Here is a 24,100-nt window from a genome sequence, read left to right as displayed (position 1 = left end):
CTCTCTAGAATTAGGAGTAGGTTAGATCTAGATTAGGAATTCTTAGATCTAGGTTAATTTCATGCTTTGATTTACTTTTCCTTTATCAATTCTTCTTCTTCTACATCTCTTCTCTCTAGTTTAGCATTTAATTCTTGTAATTCTCTACTTTTATGTTTATGCATTTTTGTTCATCCATTTTCTTTTAATGCAATATATGATTCATGTTCCTTTATTGTTGATTTGCTTTATTGTTGTTTAATTCTTTACAATTAAGTAGTGTAGATTTACATTCCTTGCAATTTTACTATGCTTTCCTTTTGTGCCTTCCAAGTTTTTGATAAAATGCTTGGTTGGATTTTAGAGTAGAATTTTATGCTCTTGGCTTGGGAAGGTAACTTAGGAACTCTTGAGTTACTGATGTCCAAGTGATTGATGATTGGGAGCCATTAACTCTATATCTCACTAATTGATTTGGTGGAGAACTAGGACTTATGGACTTGGATTGACATAGCTCATTTGACTTTCCTTTATTAGTTAGAGGATGACTTAATGAGGTTGATCCTTGCCAATTCTCATGTTGTGGTTAGTGATTAGGATAGAGATCTTTGACCACCAAACCTTGCCAAGACCTTTTTGTAGTTGTTAGTTTATTTTTATTTCCATTTACTTTTCACGCCTCTTATCAAAAACCCCAAATATAACTCATAACCAATAACAAGACACTTTATTGCAATTCCTAGGGAGAAGGACCCGAGGTTTAAATACTTCGGTTTATAGATTTTAGGGGTTTGTACTAGTGACAAACAAATTTTTGTATGAAAGGATTATTGTTGGTTTAGCAACTATACTTGCAACGAGAATTTATTGTAAATTCTAAACCGTACAAAAGTCCAAATCATCAAAATGGCGCCGTTGCCGAGGAATTGCAATGGTGTTGTGTTATTGGTTATTGTATATATGTGAATATTGTGAATAGCTTGATTTTTGGATTTCTTGTTAGCTTTTGCTAGTTTTAGAACTTTGTTTCATTATTTCTTATTATCTTTTGTTTCTATTTTCTCTTTCCATTATGAATTCTCACTTTGGCTATGAGTTTGGTTCTAACTATGTTGTAGGAAATGAGGGCTACAATGAGGATGCGTATCAAGGATGGGATAATCAAAGGTGGGAAGAGCCTAATGTATATGATCAATCTTCATGGCAACAACCTCCACCAATGCACTATGAAGAAGAGCCATTCTATGATGCATATCAATCCAATGGCTATGGTGAATTGATGAGCGGATAATTTATACACTTTTTGGCATTGTTTTTACATAGTTTTTAGTATGATTTAGTTAGTTTTTAATATATTTTTATTAGTTTTTAATTAAAAATCACATTTCTGGATTTTACTATGAGTTTGTGTGTTTTTTTGTGATTTCAGGTAATTTCTGGCTGAAATTGAGGGACTTGAGCAAAAATCAGATTCAGAGGTTGAAGAAGGACTGCAGATGCTGTTGGATTTTGACCTCCCTGCACTCAAAGTGGATTTCTGGAGCTACAGGAGTCCAAATGGTGCGCTCTCAATTGCGTTGGAAAGTGGACATCCAGGGCTTTCCAGCATTATATAATAGTCCATATTTTACCCGAGTTTAGATGACGCAAACTGGCGTTCAACGCCAGCTCTCTGCCCTATTCTAGAGTTAAACGCCAGAAACAGGTTGCAAAGCAGAGTTAAGCGCCAGAAACAGGTTACAAACTGGTTTTTAACTCCAAGGAAGACTTCTACATGTGAAAGCTTCAATGCTCAGCCCAAGCACACACCAAGTGGGCCCAGAAGTGAATTTCTGCATCATTTACTCATTTCTGTAACCCTAGTAACTAGTTTAGTATAAATAGAACTTTTTACTATTGTGTAAAACGTCTTTAGATCTGATCTTTGATTGGTTTTATGCTATCTTAGACCTTTATGGGGGCTGGCCATTCGGCCATGCCTGGACCATTATCACTTATGTATTTTCAACGGTAGAGTTTCTACACACCATAGATTAAGGTGTGGAGCTCTGCTGTTCCTCATGAATTAATGCAAAGTACTACTGTTTTTCTATTCAATTCAAGCCTATTTCTTCTCTAAGATATTCATTCGCACACAAGAACATGATGAATGTGATGATTATGTGACGCTCATCATCATTCTCACTTATGAACGCGTGCCTGACAAACACTTCCGTTCTATATGCAAACAAGCTTGAATGTGTATCTCTTAGCCTTCTGATCATGAGATTAGAGTCTTTGTGGTATAGGCTAGAACTATTGGCGGCCATTCTTGAGGTCCGGAAAGTCTAAACCTTGTCTGTGGTATTCCGAGTAGGATCCGGGAAGGGATGGCTGTGACGAGCTTCAAACTCGTGAGTGCTGGGCAGAGTGACAGACGCAAAAGGATTACTGAATCCTATTCCATTATGATCGAGAACCGACAGATGAATAGCCGTGCGGTGACAGCGCATCTTGGACCATTTTCACTGAGAGGATGGGAAGTAGCCATTGACAACGGTGATGCCCTACACAAATCTTGCCATAGAAAGGAGTGGGAATGATTGGATGAAGACAGCAGGAAAGTAGAGGTTCAGGAGGAACAAAAGCATCTCTATACGCATATCTGAAATTATCACCAATGAATTACATAAGTACCTCTATCTTTATTTTATGCTTTATTTATCTTTTAATTATTAAAACTCTATAACCATTTGAATCCACCTGACTGAGATTTACAAGGTGGTCATAGCTTGCTTCAAGCCGACAATCTCCGTGGGATCGACCCTTACTCACGTAAGGTTTATTACTTGGACGACCCAGTACACTTGCTGGTTAGTTGTGCGAAGTTGTGACAAAGTGTGTGAATTATGTTCCGAGCACCAAGTTTTTGGCGCCGTTGTTAAGGATCACAATTGCGTGCACCAAGTTTTTGGCGTCGTTGTCGGGGATTGTTCGAGTTTGGACAACGGACGGTTCATCTTGTTGCTCAGATTAGGTAATTTTATTTTAATTTTAACTCTTTGTTTTTATTAATTTTCGAAAAAAAAAATATATATATATATATATATATATATATTTTTTTTTTTTTTTCAAAAGAAATTTACTTTATGTTCTTCAAAATTTTTAAGAAGGAATTCTAGAGTTTCATGAAACATGTTGAAGCCTGGCTGGCTGTAAAGCCATGTCTAATTCTTTTGGACCGAGGCTTCCACTCATCAGCACAGAAGCAAGTTGAATGAAGTATCAGCTGTTGTATGTCTGATTTGTATCTGCTGAAGCTTGGCTGGCCATTGGCCATGTCTAGTGTTTTGGACCGGAGCTTTCACTGAAAGCTTGGCTGGCTAGTAAGCCATGTCTAATTCCTGGACTGGAGCTTTAGACTAACATTGCAAGATTCCTGGAATTCCTATTAAAAATTTTGAAATCCTTATTCTACTTTTTCCAAATAATTTTCGAAAAATATACAAAAAAAATTAATAAAATCATAAAAATAAAAAATAATTTGATGTTTCTTGTTTGAGTCTTGTGTCAGTTTTTAAGTTTGGTGTCAATTGCATGTTTATCTCTTTCTTGCATTTTTCGAAAACTCATGCATGATGTTCTTCATGATCTTCAAGTTGTTCTTGATGAATCCTCTTGTTTGATCTTTAAAATTTCTTGTTTTGTTTCTTTTCTTGTTTTTCATATGCATTCTTGAATTCTTAGTGTCTGAATATTAAAAAATTCTAAGTTTGGTGTCTTGCATGTTTTCTTTTATTGAAAATTTTTCAAAAATACATACTTGATGTTCATCATGATCTTCAAAGTGTTCTTGGTGTTCATCTTTGCATTCAAAGTGTTCTTGCATGTTTCCTTTGTTTTGATCCATAATTTTAATATTTGGAGTCCTTTTGTTGTTTTTCTCTTTCTTCATTAAAAATTCAAAAATAAAAAAAATATATTTCCCTTATTTCACTCATAAATTTCGAAAATTTGGATTGACCTAGTCAAAATTTTTTTTAAAATTTAGTTGTTTCCTATTAGTCAAGTCAAATTTTCAATTTAAAAATTTTATCTTTTTTTTTTCAAATCTTTTTCAAAATTCAAATCTTTTTCATTTTTCTTTCATAATTTTCGAAAATTTTTAAAATCAATTTTCAAAATCTTTTTCTTATTTTTATTTCATGTTTCCAAAATTATTACTAACAATTAATGTGATTGATTCAAAAAATTTTTCAAGTTGTTACTTGCCTATTAAGAAAGGTTCAATCTTTAAAGTTTAAATCATATCTTTTTGTTTCTTGTTAGTCAAGTAATCAGCTTTAATTTTCAAAATCAAATCTTTTTAAATTTCTTTTTCAAATCTTTTTCAAAATAAGTTTCAATCACATCTTTTCAAAATCAATTTCAAAATCTTTTCTAACTTCTTTTCTAACTTCCTATCTTTTCAAAATTTGATTTTCAAATCTTTTTCAATTAACTACTTGACTTTTTGTTTGATTTTAAAAGTTTACTATTTCAATCATATCTTTTTCAAAACTACCTAACTAATTCTCTCTCTAATTTTCGAAAATCACCTTCCTCTTTTTCAAAATCCTTTTTTAATTAACTAATTGTTTTAACATTTAATTTGATTTAATTTTATTTTCCTTTCTTAATTCTCGAATTCTAATTTTTAATTCTAAATTAAAAACAAAAATATTTTTCTTTTCTTTTCAATTATTTTCAAAAATTCTTCTCCCTCACCTCCTTCTAATTATTTATTTATCTACTAACACTTCTCTTCTTCTTAAAAATTCGAACCCTCTCCCTCTTTCTATGTTCGAATTTCTTTTCTTCTTCTACTCACATAAAGGAATCTCTATACTGTGACATAGAGGATTCCTCTTCTTTTCTATTTTTTTCTTTCTCATATGAGCAGGAACAAGGATAAGAATATTCTTGTTAAAGCTGATCCTGAACCTGAAAGGACTCTGAAGAGGAAGCTAAGGGAAGCTAAAGCACAACTCTCTGGAGAAAATCTGACAGAAATTTTTGAAAAAGAAGGAAACATGGCCGAAAATAATAACAATGCAAGGAAGATGCTTAGTGACTTTACTGCACCAAATTCCAATTTACATGGAAGAAGCATCTCAATCCCTGCCATTGGAGCAAATAATTTTGAGCTAAAGCCTCAATTAGTTTCTCTGATGCAACAGAACTGCAAGTTTTATGGACTTCCATCAGAAGATCCTTTTCAGTTCTTAACTGAGTTCTTGCAGATCTGTGATACTGTTAAGACCAATGGGGTTGACTCCGAGGTCTACAGGCTTATGCTTTTCCCGTTTGCTGTAAGAGACAGAGCTAGAATATGATTGGACTCTTAACCTAAGGATAGCCTAAACTCTTGGGATAAGCTGGTCACGACTTTCTTAGCCAAGTTCTTTCCTCCTCAAAAGCTTAGCAAGCTTAGAGTCGATGTTCAAACCTTCAAACAGAAAGAAGGTGAATCCCTCTATGAAGCTTGGGAGAGATATAAGTAACTGACCAAAAAGTGTCCTTCTGACATGCTTTCAGAATGGACCATCCTGGATATATTCTATGATGTTCTGTCTGAATTATCAAAGATGTCATTGGACCACTCTGCAGGTGGATCCATTCACCTAAAGAAAATGCCTGCAGAAGCTCAAAAACTCATTGACATGGTTGCAAATAACCAGTTCATGTACACTTCTGAAAGGAATCCTGTGAGTAATGGGACGCCTCAGAGGAAGGGAGTTCTTGAAATTGATACTCTGAATTCCATATTGGCTCAGAACAAAATATTGACTCAGCAAGTCAATATGATTTCTCAGAGTCTGAATGGATTGCAAGCTGCATCCAACAGTACTCAAGAGGCATCTTCTGAAGAAGAAGCTTATGATCCTGAGAACCCTGCAATAGCAGAGGTGAATTACATGGGAGAGCCCTATGGAAATACCTATAATCCCTCGTGGAGAAATCATCCAAATTTCTCATGGAAGGTTCAACAAAAGCTTCAACAAGGCTTTAATAATGGTGGAAGAAACAGGTTTAGCAATAGCAAGCCTTTCCCATCATCCACTCAGCAACAGACAGAGAATTCTGAGCAGAATCCATCTGGCTTAGCAAACATAGTCTCTGATCTATCTAAGGCCACTTTAAGTTTCATGAATGAAACAAGGTCCACCATTAGAAATTTGGAGGCACAAGTGAGCCAGCTGAGTAAAAGAGTCACTGAAACTCCTCCTAGTACTCTCCCAAGCAATACAGAAGAGAATCCAAAAAGAGAGTGCAAAGCCATTACCTTACTTGGTATGGCCGAATCCAGAGAGGAGGAGGAGGACGTGAATCCTAGTGAGGAAGACCTCCTGGGACGCTCAGTGACCAGTAAGGAGTTTCCCTTTGAGGAACCAAAGGAATCTGAGGCTCATCTAGAGACCATAGAGATTCAATTGAACCTCCTTCTGCCCTTCATGAGCTCTGATGAGTATTCTTCCTCTGAAGAGGATGAAGACATTACTGAAGAGCAAGTTACCAAGTACCTTAGTGCAATCATGAAGCTGAATGCCAAATTATTTGGTAATGAGACTTGGGAAGATGAACCTCCCTTGCTCACCAATGAACTAAATGCATTGGATAGGCAGAAATTACCTCAAAAGAAACAGGATCCTGGTAAATTCCTAATTCCCTGTAACATAGGCACCATGACCTTTGAGAAGGCTCTGTGTGACCTAGGATCAGGAATAAACTTAATGCCACTCTCTGTAATGGAGAAACTTGGGATCTTTGAGGTACAAGCTGCCAGAATCTCTTTAGAGATGGCAGACAACTCAAGAAAATAGGCTTATGGACAAGCAGAGGACGTGTTAGTAATGGTTGAAGGCCTTTACATCCCTACTGATTTCATAATACTAGACACTGGAAGGATGATGATGAATTCATCATCCTTGGAAGACCCTTCCTAGCCACAGCAAGAGTTGTGATTGATGTGGACAGAGGAAAGTTGGTCCTCCAACTGAATGAGGACAACCTTGTGTTTAAAACTCAAGAATCTCCTTCTGTAACCATAGAGAGGAAGCATGAAAAGCTTCTCTCACTGCAGAGTCAACCAAAGCTTCTCCCATGAGAGCTCACTGTCAAGCTATTGACATTAAAGAAGCGCTTATTGGGAGGCAACCCAATGTTATTTAATTATATCTATTTTATTTTATTGTGATTTTATGTTTTTTTTTAGGTTGATGATCATGTGGAGTCATAAAAACTACTGAAAAATCAAAAACAGAATGAAAAACAGCTTTAAAAATAGCTCACCCTGGAGGAGGAACTTACTGGCGTTTAAACGCTAGTAAGAAGCATCAAACTGGCGTTTAACGCTAGAAAGAAGCATCAAGCTGGCGTTAAACGCCAGAAACAAGCACCAGACTGGCGTTTAACGCCAGAACAGAGCATAGAAGTGGCGTTAAACGCTAGAAACATGCTACATTTGGGCGTTTAACGCCAAAAACAAGCAGCAAGCTGGCGTTTAACGCCAGGTATGCATGCTAAGGGCGTTTTACACGCCTAATTGGAGCAGGGATGTTAAGTCCTTGACCCCACAGGATCCCCACCTCTTCTTCTCTCCTCTTCACACCGTTTCATAACCCTCTTCCCCAAATACCCTTCACCAATCACCTCAATTACTCTTCCCCATCACCTCTTCACCACTCACATCCATCCTCTCTTCTCCAAACCCCCCCCCCCACCTACCTCCAAAATTTAAACTCTTTTCCCTCCCAAACCCAACCCTAATGGCCAAACCCTAAACCTCCCCCTACTCATATATAAACCCCTCATTTCTTCTTCACTTTCACACAACACAACCCTCTTTTCTTCCCCTTGGCCGAATACACCTTCTCCCTCCATGTCCTCTATTTTCTTCCTCTTCTCCTTCTTTCTTTCTTCCTTTGATCGGGGACGAGCAAACATTTTAAGTTTGGTGTGGTAAAATCATAGCTTTTTGTTTTTCCATAACCATCAATGGCACCTAAGACCAGAGAAACCTCAAGAAAGAGGAAAGGGAAGGTAATTGCTTCCACCTCTGAGTCATGGAAGATGGAGAGATTCATCTCAAAGGTCCATCAAGACCACTTCTATGAAGTTGTGGCCAAGAAGAAAGTGATCCCTGAGGTTCCTTTCAAGCTCAAAAAGAATAAGTATCCGGAGATCCGACATGAGATCCGAAGAAGAGGTTGGGAAGTTCTCACCAACCCCATTCAACAAGTCAGGATTTTAATGGTTCAAGAGTTCTATGCAAACGCATGGATCACTAGGAACCATGATCAAAGTGTGAACCCGAATCCAAAGCATTGGCTTTCCATGGTTTGGGGGAAATACTTAGATTTCAGTCCGAAAAATGTAAGGCTGGCGTTCAACTTGCCAATGATGGAAGAAAATGCACGCCCCTACACTAGAAGGGTCAAATTTGATCAAAGGTTGGACCAAGTCCTCATGGACATATGTGTAGAAGGAGCTCAATCGAAAGTTGACTCAAGAGGCAAGCCGGTTCAATTGAGAAGACTGGACCTTAAGCCTATAGCTAGAGGATGGTTGGAGTTTATTCAACGCTCAATCATTCCTACTAGCAACCGGTCTGAAGTTACTATAGACCGGGCCATCATAATCCATAGTATCATGATTGGGGAGGAAGTAGAAGTTCATGAGATTATACCTCAAGAACTCTACAAGGTGGCTGACAAGTCCTCTACTTTGGCAAGGTTAGCATTTCCTTACCTCATTTGCCACCTCTGCAATTTGGCTGGAATTGACATAGAGGGAGACATCCTCATTGAAGAGGACAAGCCCATCACTAAGAAAAGGATGGAGCAAACAAGAGATGATGGACCTCAACAAGAGCATGAGGAAATTCCTCACCATGAAATCCCTGAGATGCCTCAAGGGATGCACTTCCCTCCACAAAACTATTGGGAGCAAATCAACACTTCCCTAGGAGAATTAAATTCCAACATGGGACAACTAAGGGTGGAGTACCAAGAGCACTCCATCATCCTCCATGAAATTAGAGAAGATCAAAGAGCTATGAGGGAGGAGCAACAAAGGCAAGGAAGAGACATAGAGGAGCTCAAGAGCACCATTGGTTCTTCAAGAAGAGGAATACGCCACCCTCACTAAGGTGGACCCGTTCCTTAATCTCCTTGTTCTTATTTTTCTGTTTTTCATTTACTATGCTTTATGTTTTATTTATGTTTGTGTCTTTACTATATGATCATTAGTATTTAAGTGTCTATGTCTTAAAACTGTGAATGTCCTATGAATCCATCACCTCTCTTAAATGAAAAATGTTCTAAAAATAAAAGAACAAGAAGTACATGGTTTCAAATTCATCCTTGAAACTAGTTTAATTATTTTGACGTGGTGACAATACTTTTTGTTTTCTGAATGAATGCTTGAACAGTGCATATGTCTTTTGAATTTGTTGTTTAAGAATGTTAAATATGTTGGCTCTTGAAAGAATGATGAAAAAAGAGAAATGTTATTTGATGATCTGAAAAATCATAAAATTGATTCTTGAAGCAAGAAAAAGCAGTGAAGAACAAAGCTTGCGAAAAAAAAAGAGAGAAAAGAAAAGGAAAAGAAAAATGGCGAAAAAAAAAGAGAAAAAGAAAAAGCAAGCAGAAAAAGCCAAAAGCTCTTTAAACCAAAAGGCAAGAGCAAAAAGTCAATAACCCTTAAAACCAAAAGGCAAGGGTAAAAAGGATCCAAGGCTTTGAGCATCAGTGGATAGGAGGGCCTAAAGGAATAAAATCCTGGCCTATGCGGCTAAACCAAGCTGTCCCTAACCATGTGCTTGTGGCATGAAGGTGTCAAGTGAAAACTTGAGACTGAGCGGTTAAAGTCGAGGTCCAAAGCAAAAGAAGAGTGTGCTTTAGAACCCTGGACACCTCTAATTGGGAACTTTAGCAAAGCTGAGTCATGAATCTCCTTGTGACTTTCAAGAACCACTACCATATGCCTATGAGTCATATCCTCAACATGAACCTCAACCACACTCACAAGCCTATTTTCACCAAACATCTCCATATGACCATGATCCATATCCACCATACCAACCACCTTTTGAACCATATGAGCCCTACATGGAACCACCATTCCAAGATTACTACTCCCAAGAACCACCTCAATACACACCACCACATCCTTACCAAGACGAACCATCTTCCTATCATAAACCCATTCTCCAAGACAATGAACCCTCCTATCCACCCCAATCCTCAATGGATGAAATCCTTAGCCTTATACTTCAAGGGCAAGGAGAAATGCAAAAGGAGACACTAGAATTTGTGGCTACTTTGGCCAAGGTAGTAAGCATTTTAGCCTCCCAATACTTGAGCACTCAAAGTACTCCCATGGTCACATGTGGAGAATTAATTGAAAGACATAGCATGAAGGAGAGATTGGAAACTCCGATGGAAAATGAGGGATGTTATTTTGTGTTAGAAAAATTGGAGAAGCCTATGATCATTGAAGAAGAGGAAGAAGTGGTTGAAGACTTAGGAGATGCGGAACCTCCTTGGGAACCTAGAGTCGAAGAGAACCTCTCCAAGGCGATTGAATTTGATGTTGAGGAGGAAAGTGCACAACCTCCAAAACAATTTTTGAATGAAGACTTGGAAGGAATGAAGCAAGAAGTAAGTTCTCTTGGTGATGAAGATCATGCATCCAACATTCTTAGTGATGAATCCTTTGAATTTGAAGAACCTTCTCCCAATGGGATAGAAAGCGATGTGGAGGTAGATTTCTCTCAACCTCCCATTTATGATTTGAGTGACGGAGAAGAGTTAGAAGAAATTGATGCAAAAAGGATTGAAGTTGAAGAAATTTGTGAAGAGGTAGAGGTAACCAAGGAAGAACACAAGGGAGTTAAACTTGATAGCACATTGGAGATACCTCTCCCCAAGCCACCACCATCCATTCTTTCATTCAAGTGGGTAAATTCCTTATACTTAAGCTTTATTATTCCCCTTGAATATGGATTGCTTGAGATGGATGGTCAACTTAGATATATTTGTGGCTTTAAGAGCAAAAGAGAGATGGCTAGTGATTGGAAATATCATTCTAGGTTCATGATGGCTACACGTTCAAAGCCTAATTGCAATGGTTGGTGTAGAACTAGATTGCTTGGGTCTAGGATGTTGTTTGGCTGCTTAAATGAGAACTCCAAGATTATGCCACCCGAATAGAATAATGATAATCAACTCAAAGATGGGTGTAGAAACAAGATATGGGATCCTGACATACATGAGGATCAACTTTGGGAGCCCATAGTCTATGAAGAACTCCATAAAAGCTTCGGAGAATTGAACTTGAAGAATGGAGCTTATTGGAGATTCAAACATTGGTGGATGTTCAAAGAAAGCTTCAAGCATAAGCCACCTTGAGAGGAGCTCCCCATATGTCCAACTTAAGGACAATAAACAAAAGTGCTAGGTGGGAGGCACCACACCATGGTAACTTCTTTTCATTTTCTCTTTTTTGTACATATTGATAATTAGTTCAAATTCATGTTTTGATTGATTTGTTGAGTTTGTTTGGTAGTTTAGTATGTTAAATAAGGTTTTATGGTGTTTTGGTAGTTGTTTGGAGGTTTGGAATGCTTGGATTGGTGCAAAAACATAGAAAAGTTTTGAAAAAAAAAGAGCACCATCCGTGCATACGCGCACTGCGCGCGCACGTGTGCATCGAGCATTTTCGCCTATCCGTGCGCACGCGCCATGTACGCGTACGTGTGAATTGAGAAATTCCACCCCCAGCCAAAAAACCTGAGAGTTGTGCGAACGTTGCGCACGCATTGTGCCTTTCGCACAAACCAACTCGCGCGTACGCGTCACTCTCGAAACAAGCCATCGACGCGGGCGCGCCATGTACGCGTACGCGTCGCGTCGATTGCACCACCATCCGCACGCGCGCCATGCGTGCGTACGCGCGGATGTCCTTCCTTCACTACATTTCTTTTCTTCTCCTCTTTTTCCATTTCTTACCTTCTCCTTTCTTCTTCCCTTCTTCTACCCCTCATCTAACACTCCTAAACACCATTGACAACCATTTATTTTAGTTAACTAATTAGTTAGTTAGTTAGTTAGTTAGTTAGTTAGTTAGTTAGTTAGTTTTAGTTTAGTTTTCATTTCATTTTTTCTTCTTTTCATTATGAGTGTTGGATTATTGATTTTGTTTACTGTACATTGCTGCCTCATATTGCCTAAATGCTATGTTAGCAAGAATGTTTTTAGATATTCATTGTTGGATTCTATTGTTGAGGTTATATTTTGCTACATGGTTTTGAATTCTTCATGCTTAACTTTTGTGAAAACCAAGTGAATGATTTTGCCTTTAAAGCACTTAGACTTCTTGAATTACATGATTTTGCCACCATGTGATTTGAACCCTATTCTTTGATTAGGCAATCTCTTGACATTGGATGGTGTTCATTTCCCTTAATGCATTGTGTTTTGTGATCATATGCATCCATATGCTTTTAGCTTGAATGCTTTCATGCTTCTTTAATGCTTGTTTTACCTTACAAGTTTACTTAAAGCATCTCAAGCACACTAGAATAAGTGAAGTGCATACTTCTTTTGTGACATTATTTTTTATGCTAATGTGTGTTCTAAACCGCGCAATTTAGAATTCACATTCCTTTTTGTCATTAATGTCACACTAATTCACTCACTCAATTCTAGTGATTAGTACCTCATTCCCAACAATGTATGCTTCCTTGCTTTTGTATTATCCTACCTTATGGTGTTGTATTCTTGTTTTTCATGAATGATGCACCGCAAGCAAAATTGGAAGCGGAAGAAAGAACACGCAGCAAACGGTTGATCTACTAGCTGAAGGTAGCAACTCGGAAAGTTGCCGTACCCCTTGCTCATCTTCGAATACACCGAGGATGGTGCAAACTTTTTAAGTGTGGGGAGGTCGTCCGACCAGTCGGCGATTTTGGGTGACAAATTTTTAATCCCAACACTTTTGTATTTCATTTTAGGCTTTTAGGATTTTTACTTGCATTTTCGTATTTTTGCATATATATACATAATAAGCTTAGTCAAAGTAATGAAATTTTTCAAGATTTCTATCTATAGGGCACCAATTGATTTGAGTGAAAACTTTTCATAGAACTTGCTTAAATTATATATATTGTGGAACATGATTTTTGAGCTAAGAACACAAGCTTGTGAGATTTGAGCCTAATGGTATGGTTACATCTTATAATCACTTATTTTCCTTCTTGTGTGCATTATTCTCTTTCTATGATTGTAATCTTTGATTTGTTTGATTCTCTATGTCCATATTTTGTGTATTCATGCATTTATATGATTGAGGCCATCATTTCAAATAGCTCACTTACCCAAATAACCTTACCTCTTATCTTCAATTGTTAGCCAATTTGAGCCTACGCTTAACCTACTTGTTCTAAATTTAGCACATTACAAGCCTTAAAAGCAAAAAATAATAAATGTCCTTTATTTGGATCTTTGATTAGCTTAGGCTAGTGAGTGTGTGTACCATTCAAGTGTGGGAACCTCGGGACATTGGTTGAGAAAAGGGTAGTTTTGTATTTTTGTTGTAAATATTGGAAATTGGGTATATGCTCATGTGTTAATTAAAATGTAAAACCTTATGCATTGATGTTCTTGTATATATTGCAAAGCAAAAAGAAAAAAAATGAGAAAGACAAAAGAAAAAGAAAAAAAAATAGTATGGAAAAGAAAAGAGAAAAAATAGAAAAAAAAAGAAAGAAAAAAAAAGAAAGGAATAAAAAGGGGACAAAATGCCCCAAAGCAAAGTGAAGCTCAATAAAGATCAATGCATATGGGTTGAAATGAAAAAGAAATGCATGAGTATGTGAAAAAGTAAAAAAAATGCGTAGTTAGGTTAGCTTTGAAATTGTATAGGATGTCATAGGTTAGGTGGGAAGTTTAAGCTTATCAAAGATTCAAATTTCAAGCTCACTTGACCAAATATGCATCCTACCTTGACCCTAGCCCCATTACAACCAATGAAAAGACCTCATGATATGTGTATGCATGCATGAAATATATGTTTATTGTTAGAAGAAAAACAAATCTTGGAAAGCATGATTAGGGGAGAATTGAGTAAATCAACCCTAAACACTTGAGCGAATAGAGTTCAAATACATCTGGTGAGGGTTTGATGCTCAATTACATGTTTCCACCTATGATCATCACTTTTCATGCAAGTTTGTAAAAATATTTAATAACTCAATTCAATTGTGGATTAGACTTGCTAGTCCTTAGCCCTTGTGCATATATGCTTCTTGGAAATTGATTTATTTTGACCAAGCAATTGCATTCATTTAGATAGTTGCATATAGGTAGTTTGCATTTAGATTAGATTTCATTAAATAAATGTTGATACCCTTTACTTTCTCTTGGTTTAAGCATGAGGACATGCTTGGTTTAAGTGTGGGGAGGTTGATAAACCCCATTTGTAGGGTTTATCTTATGCCTCATTTAAGGGATTTTATAACCTTTCCTCACATTTATTCAATAAAATAGCATGGTTTTATAACTTCTCCTTTAATTGTGCTTAAGAGTGAGAACATGCTTTTTAGGACATAGAATAGCTAAATTTAAATCACCTTGATTTCATTAGATGCCTTGATATGTTTGTTAAGTGATTTCAGATTTAGGAGGCAAAGATTGGATCAAGGGAATGAAGGAAAAGCATGTAAAAATGGAGAACTCATGAAGAAATGAAGGAATCGCAAAAGCTGTCAAGCCGACCTCTTCGCACTTAATCAATCCTAACTTGAGGTACAGAGGTCTAAATGATGCGGTTCTAGTTGTGTTGGAAAGCTAACATCTGAGGCTTTAAAAAAATATAATATTTGCCATAGTTGCTATACGTATGGTGATGCGTACGTGCACTGTACACGCACGCGTCGTTGCTGCCATATGATCCACTTAAAGCAATACGTGGCCAGCGAATTCTAAAGCCTTGTGGGCCCAATCCAACTCATTTCTGATGTTATTTAAGCCAAGAATTGAAGGGAAATTAGGAGACTTTACATACTTTCACACATCTAGTCATTAGTTTAGTTTTATGAGGCTTTAGTTAGTTTCTAGAGAGAGTAGCTCTCTCTTCTCTCTAGAATTAGGAGTAGGTTAGATCTAGATTAGGAATTCTTAGATCTAGGTTAATTTCATGCTTTGATTTACTTTTCCTTTATCAATTCTTCTTCTTCTACATCTCTTCTCTCTAGTTTAGCATTTAATTCTTGTAATTCTCTACTTTTATGTTGATGCACTTTTGTTCTTCCATTTTCTTTTAATACAATTTATGATTCATGTTCCTTTATTGTTGATTTGCTTTATTATTGTTTAATTCCTTGCAATTGAGTAGTGTAGATTTACATTCCTTGCAATTTACTATGCTTTTCTTTTGTGCCTTCCAAGTGTTTGATAAAATGTTTGGTTGGATTTTAGAGTAAAATTTTATGCTCTTGGCTTGGAAAGGTAACTTAGGAACTCTTGAGTTACTAATGTCGAAGTGATTGACGATTGGGAGCCATTAACTCTAGATCTCACTAATTGATTTGGTGGAGAACTAGGACTTATGGACTTGGATTGACATAGCTCATTTGACTTTCCTTTATTAGTTAGAGGATGACTTAATGAGGTTGATCTTTGCCAATTTTCATGTTGTGGTTAGTGATTAGGATAGAGATCCTTGACCACCAAATCTTGCCAAGACCTTTTTGTAGTTGTTAGTTTATTTTCATTTTCATTTACTTTTTATGCCTCTTATCAAAAACCCCAAATATAACTCATAACTAAAAACAAGACACTTCATTGCAATTCCTAGAGAGAACGACCTGAGGTTTAAATACTTAAGTTTATAGATTTTAGGGGTTTGTACTAGTGACAAACAAATTTTTGTATGAAAGGATTATTGTTGGTTTAGAAACTATACTTGCAACGAGAATTTATTGTGAATTCTAAACCGTACAAAAGTCCAAATCATCACCAGCCAAGGTATCCCTGCTAGGCATTCAACGCCCATCATGGGCAGCATTGCTGGCGTTGAACGCCAGCAAGGGAGCAGTCCCTGGGTGTTCAAATGCCAGTGCAAGAGAGCAGGTAATCTGGAATTCCTAACCTCTCAAGACTAGTAGGTCCCACAGAAGCTCCACCTACCCTACCTTTTTCTACCCTACTTTGCTCGAGGACGAGAAAAACTCTTAAGTTTGGTGTTGCAAAAGCTTTGCTTTTTGACTTCTACCACTCCTAAGTATGGAAGAAGAGAATGGAGCAAACTAGAAAGCATGCACATGAACTTGTGCAGCCGCTTCAACAAAGACAAAGGAGTGACATTGAAGAGATTAAGCACTACATTGGATCCTCAAGGAGGAGCACTAGCCACCATTATTCAGGTGGATTCGTTTTCTTTTATCTCCTTTCCTTTATCATTTTTCTATTTTTCTATTATGTTTTGTCTGTTCTATTGTTCTAGTTACATGATCATTTGCATTGATGTCTTAAAAGTTGTAAAATATTCTATATATCTCTCACCATGCTTAAAAGAAAACTTTTAATTGAAAGGAATTGAGAGATGCATGAATTTCAAATTTAAAATAAGAGTGGTTTAATTATGTTGATGTGGTGTCATTTGCTTTTATTTTCTGAATGTATGATTAAACAATGTATATTTAAAGTTGAAATTTTAGAATGTTAACTCTTGAAATAATAAGGAAAAAGGAAAAATATTATTGATAATCTGAAAAAACTAAAAATTCATTCTTGAAGTAAGAAAAAGCAGCAAAAAGAAAAAGAAAAAGAAAAAGCATGTTGCAAAATAAAAAAATATATATATATAGCATGTGAAAAAGAAAAAATGGCGAAAAAAAAGAAAAAAAGAAAAAGCAGAAAAATCCATTACTGCCCAAAAATGCAGGAAAATGAGGGCAGATTGAAAAAGCCAATAACCCTTTAAACCAAAAGGCAAGGGTAAAAGGACCCAAGGCTTTGAGCATTAATGGATAGGAGAGCGTACAGGAATAAAATCCTGGCCTAAGCGGCTCAACCAAGCTGTCCCTAACCATGTGCTTGTGGCGTGAAGGTGTCAAGTGAAAAGCTTGAGACTGAACGGTTAAAGTCGTGGTCCAAAACAAAAGAGTGTGCTTAAGAACTTTGGACACTTCTATCTGGGGACTCTAGCAAAGCTGAGTCACAATATGAAAAGGTTCACCCAGTTAAAGTGTCTGTGGCATTATTGTATCCGGTGGTAATACTGGAAAACAAGGTGCTTAGGGTCACGGCCAAGACTCTGAAAGCTGTGTTCAAGAATCAAAATAAGCTTAACTAAGAGAGTCAATAATATCATCAGGATTCTAAGTTCCTAAGGATGCCAACATCTCTGAGTTTCAATGGATAGTGAGATGCCAAAATTATTCAGAAGCAAAAAGCTACTAAGTCCCTCTCATCTGATTGTAACTAAGCTTCATTTGAAACTTAGACATTTATTGTATCTTAATTTTATTTTTTATCCTGCTATGTTTTTAGTTGCTTGGGGACAAGCAACGGTTTAAGTTTGGTGTTGTGATGAGCGGATATTTTATACGCTTTTTGGCATCATTTTCATATAGTTTTTAGTAGTTTTGTTTAGTTTTATTGAGTTTTTATAGGTTTTAGTGTTAAAAACATATTTTTGGATTCTACTATGAGTTTTTGTGTTTTTGGACAATTTCAGGTTTTTTCTGGCTAAAATTGAGGAGCTGGAGCAGAAGTCTGATTCAGAGACAGAGAAAGCACTGCAGATGCTGTTTGGATCTGACCTGCCTGCATTTGAAAGAGCCTTTTTGAAGCTACAGAAGTCCAAATGGAGTGCTCTCAATGGCTATCGGAAGCTGACTTTCAGAGCTTTCCATCAATATATAATAGTTTATACTTTGTTTCAAATTCGAAGGCCCAAAACTGGCGTCCAACGCCAGCTACCTGCCCCGTTCCAGGCTTCCAGCACTCAAAGAGCAGAGACCAATGTATAGACGCCCAAAGAGGATCCCCTAGCTGGCGTTCCATGCCCTAGAGACTTCATCGCACGTGGATCTCATCAAAGCTCAGCCCAAACACTCACCAAGTGGGCCCAGAAGGAGATTTTAGCACTAAATAGAATGTTTTACCCTTATTAATCATTTGTTTAGTATTTAAGTGATAATGTTTATGTAATACAAACACATGGAGCATACTGATGAGCGGATAATTTATACGCTTTTTAGCATTGTTTATACAGAGTTTTTAGCATGTTTTAGTTACTTTTTATAATATTTTTATTAGTTTTTATGCAAAAATCAAATTTCTGGACTTTACTATGAGTTTGTGTATTTTTCTGTAATTTCAGGTATTTTCTGGCTGAAATTAAAGGACCTGAGCAAAAGTCTGATTCAGAGGCTGAGAAAGGACTGCAGATGTTGTTGGATTCTGACTCTCCTGCACATGAAGTGGATTTTCTGGAGCTACAGAAGCCCAATTGGCGCACTCTTAATTGCGTTGGAAAGTAGACATCTTGGGCTTTCCAGAAATGTATAATAGTCTATACTTTGCCCGAGATTTGATGGCCCAAACTGGCGTTTAAACGCAAGCCAGAGACCCTTTTCTGGCATAAAACGCAAGAACTGGCACCAGAACTGGAGTTAAATGCCCAAACTGGCATCCAAGCTGGCGTTTAACTCTAGAAAAGGCCTATGCACGTGTAAAGCTCAATGCTCAGCCCAAGCACACACCAAGTGGGCCCCGGAAGTGAATTTCTGCACTATCTGCACTTAGTTACTTATTTTCTGTAATCCTTAGTAACTAGTTTAGTATAAATAGCACTTTTTACTATTGTATTCAAGGAGCTTATGCCATTTTTCACATTTGGAGGCTGGCCATTCGGCCATGCCTAGACCTTTTTTTCTTATGTATTTTCTAACAGTGGAGTTTCTACACTTCATAGATTAAGGTGCGGAGCTCTGCTGTTCTTCATGAATTAATGCAAGTACTATTGTTTCTCTTTCAATTCACGCCTACTTCTTCTCCAAGATATACTCTCGTACTTAATTTAGTTAAGTCAGAATGAAGGGGTGACCCGTGACAATCACCCACTATCTTCGTTACTCGCTTAGCCAAGATCCTCAGGACTGACAACCACAAGCGGTCTACATGATGTTCAACGTAGTCATTTGACGACAGCTGGAGTATAGTCTCTTGGGTCTCTGATCCACGGATTTGACTTGCCTCTCCTGACAACAGAGCATTTGAATCCGTGAGATTAGAACCTTCGTGGTAGAGGCTAGAACCAATTGGCAGCATTCTTGAGATCCACAAAGTCTAAACCTTGTCTGTGGTATTCTGAGTAGGATCTGGGATGGAATGATTGTGACGAGCTTCAAACTCACGAATGTTGGGCGCAGTGACAGTGTGCAAAAGGATAGAGAGATCCTATTCCGACACAAGTGAGAACCGACAGATGATTAGCCGTACGGTAGTTGTGCCTGGTATTTTTCATCCAAGACGAGAGATCCGACAGTTGATTAGCCATATAGAAACCGTACCTGGACCATTTTCACTGAGAGGACGGATGGTAGCCATTGACAATGGTGATCCACCAACATACAGCTTGCCATGGAAGGGAGCACGCATGATTGGATGAAGACAATAGGAAAGTAGAGGTTCAGAAGCAACAAAGCATCTCCAAATGCTTATCTGAAATTCCCACCAATGAATTACATAAGTATCTTTATTTTAATTTACGTTTTATTTATCTTTCAATTATCAAAACTCATAACCAATTGAATCCGCCTGACTAAGATTTACAGGATGACCATAGCTTGCTACAAGCCGGCAATCTCTGTGGGATTGACCCTTACTTGCGTAAGGTTTTATTACTTGGACGACTCAGTGCACTTGCTGGTTAGTTGTACCGGAGTTGTGAAAAGTGTGATCACAATTCCGTGCACCAATTTTTTGGCGCCGTTGCCGGGGATTGTTGGAGTTTGGACAACTGACGGTTCATCTTATTGCTTAGCTTAGGTAATCTTCTTCTTGTTTCAACCTTTATTTTATTTTCAAAAAAAAATTAATAAAATCATAAACCAAAAAAATTTTTGTGTTTCTTGTTTGAGTATAGTGTCAAATTTTAAGTTTGGTGTCAACTGCATCTTTTTAATTTTTCTTAGACTTTCGAAAATTCATGCATTGTGTTCTTCATGATCTTCAAGTTGTTCTTGATGATTTTCTTTGTTTGATCTTTACATTTTCTTGTTTTGTGTCTTTTCTTGTTTTTCATATGCATTTTCAAATTGTTAGTGTCCCTAGTATAAAAGTTCTTAAGTTTGGTGTCTTGCATGTCTTTCTTTTCTTAAAAATTTTCAAAAATATGTTCTTGGTGTTCATCTTGACATTCAAAGTGTTCTTGGTGTTCATCTTGACATTCAAAGTGTTCTTGCATGCATTATTTGTTTTGATCTTAAATTTTTATGTTTTGTTTCATTTTGTTGTTTCTCTCTCCTCATTAAAAATTCAAAAGTCAAAAAATATCTTTTCTTTATTCTTCTCATAATTTTCGAAATTTTGAGTTGACTTGGTCAAAATTTTTTAAAATTTAGTTGTTTCTTGTTAGTTAAGTCAAAATTTCAATTTAAAAACTTTATCTTTTTAAATCTTTTTCAAAATCAATTCTTTTTCATTTTTTTATGATTTTCGAATTTCATTCTTAAAATTTTTCAAAATCTTTTTCATTTTTCTTTTAATGTTTTCGAAAATTTTAAAACTAATTTTTCAAAATTTTTTTTCTTAATTTTATTTCATATTTTCGAAAATCCTTGCTAACAATTAATGTTTTGATTCAAAAATTTCAAGTTTGTTACTTTCTTGTTAAGAAAGGTTCAATCTTTAAATTCTAGAATCATGTCTTTTAGTTTCTTGTTAGTCAAGTCATCAACTTTAATTTTAAAAAAATCAAATCTTTTTAATTTCTTTTTCAATTCTTTTTCAAAATAAATTTCAATCATATCTTTTTAAAATTTTAATTTCAAAATCTTTTTCTAATTTCTTATCTTTTCAAAATTTATTTTCAAATCTTTTTCAACTAACTACTTGACTTGTTTGTTTTAATTTTAAAAAGTTTACTATTTCTTATCTTTTTCAAAACCACATAACTACTTTTCCACTTCTAATTTTCGAAAATCACTAACCATTTTTTCAAAAATCTTTTTAATTAACTAATTATTTTAGTTTTTAATTTTCTTGTATTTCTTTTTCAAATTTTTGAAACTAACTTAATTAATTAAATAAAAATAAAAATATTTTTCTTTTCCCTCTTCTTAAAATTCGAATACTCTCTCTCTCTCTCTCTCTCTCATCTCTTTCTATTTATTTTATTTATTTACTAACATTTCTCTTCTACTCATCTAATAATTCGAACCCTCTCCCTCTCTCTGTGTTCGAATTTTTCTTATTCTCTCTCTACCTCATTCTTCTATTCTTCTGTTCCTCTGACACATTAAGGAATCTCTAGACTGTGATATAGAGGATTTCACTATTCTCTTTGTTCTTTTTTTTTTCATATGAGCAGGAACAAGGATAAGAACATTCTTGTTGAAGCTGATCCTGAACCTGAAAAGAATCTGAAGAGGAAGCTAAGAGAAGCTAAAGCACAACACTCCAGAGAGGACCTTACAGAAAATTTTGAAAAAGAAGCAGACATGGCAGCCAAACCCAACAACAATGGTGGAGATGCAAAGAAGATGCTTGGTGACTTTACTGCACCAACTTCCAACTTCTATGGAAGAAGCATCTCAATTCCTGCAATTGGAGCAAACAACTTTGAGCTTAAGGCTCAATTAGTTTCTCTAATGCAGTAGAATTGCAAGTTTCATGGACTTCCATTGGAAGATCCTCATCAGTTCTTAGCTGAATTCTTGCAAATCTGTGACACTGTTAAGACCAATGGGGTTGATCCTGAGGTCTACAGATTTATGCTTTTCCCCTTTGCTGTAAGAGACAGAGCTAGGATATGGTTGGACTCACAACCTAGAGAAAGCCTGAACTCTTGGGAAAAGTTGGTCAATGCTTTCTTGGCCAAATTCTTTCCACCTCAAAAGATGAGCAAGCTTAGAGTGGAAGTCCAAACCTTCAGACAAAAGGAAGGTGAATCCCTCTATGAAGCTTGGGAAAGATACAAGTAATTGATCAGAAGGTGTCCTTCTGACATTCTTTCAGAATGGAGCATCTTATGTATATTCTATGATGGTCTGTCTGAATTGTCCAAGATGTCATTGGACCACTCTGCTGGTGGATCTCTTCATATGAAGAAAACACCTGCAGAATCCCAGGAACTCATTGAAATGGTTGCAAATAACCAGTTCATGTATACTTCTGAAAGAAATCCTGTGAATAATGGGATGACTCAGAAGAAAGGAGTTCTTGAGATTGATACTCTGAATGCTATATTGGCTCAGAACAAAATATTGACGTAGCAAGTCAATATCATTTCTCAGAATCTGACTGGATTGTAAGTTGCATCCGGCAGTACTAAAGAAGCCTCATCTGAAGGAGAAGCTTATGACCCTGAGAATCCTGCAATGAAAGAGGTGAATTACATGGGAGAATTCTATGGAAACACCTATAATCCTTCATGGAGAAATCATCCAAATTTATCATGGAAGGATCAATAGAAGCCTCAACAAGGCTTCAATAATAATGGTGGGAGAAATAGGTTTGGCAATAGCAAGCCTTTTGCATCATCTTCTCAGCAACAGACAGAGAATTCTAAGCAGAGCCTCTCTAACTTAGCAACCATAGTCTCTGATCTATCTAAGACCACTCTCAGTTTCATGACTGAAACACGGTCCTCCATCAGAAATTTGGAGGCACAAGTGGGTCAGTTGAGTAAAAGAGTTACTGAAATCCCTCCTAGTACTCTCCCAAGCAATACATAAAAGAATCCAAAGAAAGAGTGCAAGGCCATAACTATATCCAAAATGGCCAAACCTGGAGAGAGTAAAAAGGTAGTGATTTCCAGCAAGGAAGACCTTGCTGGATGTCCACTGACCAATAAGGAGTTCCCTATTGAGGAACCAAAGGAATCTGAGGCTCATACAGAGACCATAGAGATTCTACTGAACTTACTATTGCCATTCATGAGCTCTGATGAGTATTCCTCCTCTGAAGAGGATGAAGATATTGTTGAAGAGCAAGTTGCTCGGTATTTAGGAGCAATCATGAATCTAAATAATAAGTTATTTGGTAATGAGACTTGGGAGGATGAACCTTCATTGCTCATCAATGAACTGAATGTCTTGGTTCAACAGAAATTACCTTAGAAGAAACCGGATCCCGGAAGGTTCTTAATACCTTGTACCGTCGGCACCATAAACTTTGAGAAGGCTCTGTGTGACCTGGGATCAGGTATAAACCTCATGCCACTCTCTGTAATGGAGAAACTAGGGATCTTTGAGGTACAAGCTGCAAGAATCTCACTAGAGATGGCAGACAAATTAATGAAACAGGCTTATGGACTTGTAGAGGATGTTTTAGTGAAGGTTGAAGGCCTTTACATCCCTGATGACTTCATAATCCTAGACACTGGGAAGGATGACGATGAATCCATTATCCTTGGAAGACCCTTGTTAGCCACAACAAGGGTTGTTATTGATGTGGACAGAGGAGAGTTAGTCCTTCAATTGAATGAGGACAACCTTGTGTTTAAGGCTCAAGGATCTCCTTCTGTAACCATGGAGAGGAAGCATGAAAAGCTTCTCTCAATACAGAGTTAAGCAAAGCCCCCACATTCAGACTCTAAGTTTGGTGTTGGGAGGCCACCATCACGCTCTGAGTGTCTGTGAAGCTCTCTAAGAGCTCACTGTCAAGCTATTGACATTAAAGAAGCGCTTATTGGGAGGCAACCCAATGTTATTTAATTATATTTATTTTTTTTATAGACATTTGTTTTTCATTGCCATGTTATATTTTCTTTAGGTTGATGATCATGTGCAGTCACAAAAATAGCTACAGAATTAAAGCGAAATCAAGAAACAGCATAAAAAATAGCACACCCTGGAGGACAG

The 24,100-nt window shown here is 36.8% G+C and overlaps 2 non-coding genes across 2 annotated transcripts; both read right to left on the bottom strand.

Annotated features, from left to right (window-relative positions):
• Positions 1-5,423: 5,423 nt before the first annotated feature.
• LOC112760473 (small nucleolar RNA R71) lies at positions 5,424-5,531 on the bottom strand. Its single transcript, XR_003180911.1, has one exon. It is a non-coding gene; the product is annotated as a small nucleolar RNA R71 (small nucleolar RNA).
• A 16,610-nt stretch (positions 5,532-22,141) lies between these two features.
• Positions 22,142-22,245, bottom strand: LOC112761994 (small nucleolar RNA R71). The gene has a single exon (XR_003182357.1). It is a non-coding gene; the product is annotated as a small nucleolar RNA R71 (small nucleolar RNA).
• Between the last annotated feature and the right edge of the window lie 1,855 nt (positions 22,246-24,100).

The sequence above is a fragment of the Arachis hypogaea genome, chromosome 16 (genome assembly GCF_003086295.3).
Source record: "Arachis hypogaea cultivar Tifrunner chromosome 16, arahy.Tifrunner.gnm2.J5K5, whole genome shotgun sequence".
Lineage (NCBI taxonomy): Eukaryota > Viridiplantae > Streptophyta > Magnoliopsida > Fabales > Fabaceae > Arachis > Arachis hypogaea.
Note: the sequence above shows the minus strand (reverse complement) of the source record. Positions and strands in the feature narration are given on the sequence as shown.